Below are 3,849 nucleotides of genomic sequence, written 5' to 3'. Positions count from 1 at the left end.
CTATGTTCATAAATCCAAAATTAGGCCTCAGTTTATATCATGGGATTGTATCACACATGTGCTGTTTAACACTAAACGTAATTATGAACATGGCCGTATCAACTTCATCATCTGAAATCTCCACAAGAGTATTGATAAAATTGAAAAAAAATATATAGATATTTTCTGTATATAAACTGTAATTCCACATTCTGCCAAATATTGTCCCCCAAACATTGTATATTAAATAAATAAAAAAAATTTTTTTTAAATTAAAATGATAAAAAAAAGATTTTTAATTAGCCTTAGTTAGTTTAGATATGCTTTATTAAATTTTCTGAGACCTGAACCAGAAATTGGATTTCTTTAAAACATCACATCTGTTTAAACAAATATGTTTGTTTTATTGCTGTATATTTTAATTATGTTAATTAACCCAAATACAGTGATGCTGATCTGAGAACACTACTGTAATGCTGTGCCCTATAATGGTTTAATGAGCTGCTACAAGTGATATTTTGTTAGTCATTACTGTACAGTACATACAACACCATAATTGTTGTTGCTTCCTTGACAAAGTAGAAAAGCGCCCAGGCCTCCCGTCACGATCCTCCACTGAGGCTGTCGTAATAGACTCCCATGTTTTGTCATCGGAGAATGATTTACAAGCCAAATAAGTGGATGGTCTTGCGCAGCAGCATTTGCATGTGGCCTGCTCTACTGAAACACCTCTATATTAGGGCAACTGAGAAAATAATGAGGGCATAGCATCATATTTCAGTTAATTCATTTTGCTTTCTGTACATACGCCCATCTCTACTGTATGTACCTAAAGCATTCATAGTTCACCCAGAAATGAAATCATCATATTTTCCAAACCTGAATGACATTTAGTACATACTGTAAAACACAACACGTTTTACTGCACAGTATCCAAGTTGCTATTTTCCATAGAATGGAAGTGAATGTACTACAGCCATCAAAACAAGATTTCCAGTGAATAACGCACATTTCTGCCTATTTTTCACATAAAGCTATTAATTTAATATGTAGCACACAATATATTTTGTACTTATTGGAGCTTGGCAGCCTATAGTCACCATTTCATGTTAAGTTATATTGAAGAAAGCGCATTAAATGTCTTAAAACATCAACAAAACATCATAAAATGTTCTATGAGTTTAAATGATTTGAGGGAGAACTTTCATTTTATGTGAACTTTCCCTTTAAATATGTGAAGACTGTTAAATCCGGAGAGTTTCCCAAAAGAGTTTAATTTAGCCTGTAGCTCTTATTGTCAGAAGTGATGCAGGTCTTCATGGAACTAAGGTACTTTTGCTCATCACACCTATTCCAGATTCCTTGTACTTGCATAGAGTTCCTGAAATGTTTGAGCGTGTGTATGTGTTTTGAATATTCTCGTATGGGCGGGTTTTCCTGGGTTTATCTATTGAATATGTTTTTCATATGACTGTTAAAACTGGTCAGTTTTGATCTTTATCAGTAATAACAGATTGCTTGGATAACAAACCAACAGCCGTTTTAAAGGGTTAGTTCACCCAAATAGCAAAAATTATGTCATTAATAACTTGTCCTCATGTTGTTCCAAACCAGTAGGACCTCCGTTTGTCTTTGGAACACAGTTTAAAAATATTTTAGATTTAGTCCGAGAGCTCTCAGTCCCTCCATTGAAACTGTGGTGTACAGTATACCGTCCATGTCCAGTTGTGAGACGAGAGTTCAAAACAAATCAGTTTGTGATATCCAATTCGCGAACGAATCATTCGATGTAACCGGATCTTTTTGAACCAGTTCACCAAATCGAACTGAATTGTTTTAAAACGGTTCGCGTATCCAATTGCGCATTAATCCACAAATTTCTTAAGCTGTTACCTTGTTTAATGTGTCTGACACTCCTTCAGAGTTCAAACAAACCAATATCCCGGAGTAATTCATGTACTCCGTAATTCATGTCTGAGTTCAAACAAACCAATATCCGCGAGTAATTAATTTACTCAAACAGTACACTGACTGAACTGCTGTGAAGAGAGAACTGAAGATGAACACCGAGCCGAGCCAGATAATTACTCGTTCACGAGTCAAGAACCGTTTGCATCGGTTTTCGGATCATCAGTAGTTCTTTCGAACAGTTCGATTCAATAAACTGGTTGAAGAAAACCGTTCACCGGTCCTTTTGCGCTCGACGTAATGGCATCATTGGTGATGATTCCCTTGATTCAAGCCTTCCGTTTACCAGTCATTGTGTCAGTTCTGGCTCGGCTCGGTGTTCATCTTCAGTTCTCTCTTCACAGCAGTTCAATCAGTTTACTGTTTGAGTAAATTAATTACTCGCGGATATTGGTTTGTTTGAACTCCGAGGAAGTGTCAGCCACATTAAAACAGTTAACAGATTAAGTCACTTGTGGATTAATGCGTACTAGAGATGTGAACCGTTTAAAACGATTCAGTTCGATTTTGTGAACTGATTCAAAAAGATCTGGTTACATTGAATGATTTGTTTGCGAACCCGATATCACAAACTGCTTTGTTTTGAACTTTCACAACAGACACGGAAGAGAAGAAAATGCTGAATAAAGTCGTAGTTTTTGTTATTTTTGGGCCAAAATGTATTTTCAATGCTTCAAAAAATTCTAACTGACCCTCTGATGTCACATGGACTACTTTGATGATGTTTTTCTTACCTTTCTGGACATGGACAGTATACCGTACACACAGCTTCAATGGAGGGACTGAGAGCTCTCGGACTAAATCTAAAATATCTTAAACTGTGTTCCAAAGATAAACGGAGGTCTTACGGGTTTGGAACAACATGAGGGTAAGTTATACTAACCCTTTAAGTCATTATTCTGTGTGTCTAGCACAAAGGTTTAGTCAAAGGTAGTTTCCAAGCCACAGATCCAGTCCAGTTACGCAGCACAATCCTAAACAACAGGACATCCCTTTTTATTTAGGTCTAGTTTAGTTTTGTAAGGTTTTTATTACTACAAAGGCCACGAGACATGCACTTTAGCACCAAGGTGCTAAAGTTTGATAAGATTAAAAACCATATTTCAGAGTATTTATGCAACTGTTGTGCAAACTCGTTTGTGTGAGAGGGCACACATGAAATAAGCATTATGAGGCAGTGTAGCTAAACCAAACCTTGTCTTGACCTGCTGTGTTCTGACAGAAAATGAATTCTTTTTTTTTCTTTTTTTTTGGTAAATTTAAAAAAAAAACTCTGATCATCTCAATCTTTTGTTTTGTTTCATTTCATTCTATTTTTTTTTTTTTTTTTAACTTACTGGCCCCAGCTTTTGAACAGAGTTTTTTGGTAAATGTTTGTTTAAAAGTTGTGCTTTGTTTCTCTTTTTTGAAAATAAATATAGATTGTTTTGAAATGATGCATTGTGCATCATTCATACATTTAAGAAGTTGAATAAATCATCTTATACTCACAGCATTTACATATTTTTTTATCTTTTAAGTTGCTCTATAAATTATAAAAAATACCCTCTTCAACTGTCAAGCAATAGTGGGTAGCTCATTGTGACTTGCTGGTTGCTAACATTGGACCCTTGAGGGAGAGCTTACTTATTTTCCACTTCATGAAAATTATGCAGTGCTCCGTTAAAAAGTTTAAAATGAGTCTGTGCTGTCAGCTCTATATCATCAAGCTGCTTGCATCTCTTGAGCCATATTTTGTGCTGTAGCTTTGAACATCCTTAAAGGGTCATATGACTTTGCTAAAAAGAACATTATTTTGTGTATTTGGTGTAATGCAACGTGTTTGCAGTTAAAAAAATATATATATATTTTCCACATACTGCACCACTTGTTGTTCCTCTGTGCCCCACCTTTCTGAAACGT

The sequence above is a fragment of the Carassius auratus genome, chromosome 46, assembly GCF_003368295.1.
Source record: "Carassius auratus strain Wakin chromosome 46, ASM336829v1, whole genome shotgun sequence".
Taxonomy (NCBI): domain Eukaryota; kingdom Metazoa; phylum Chordata; class Actinopteri; order Cypriniformes; family Cyprinidae; genus Carassius; species Carassius auratus.
The sequence above is the reverse complement of the archived record's forward strand: the minus strand, read 5'-3'. Positions refer to the sequence as shown.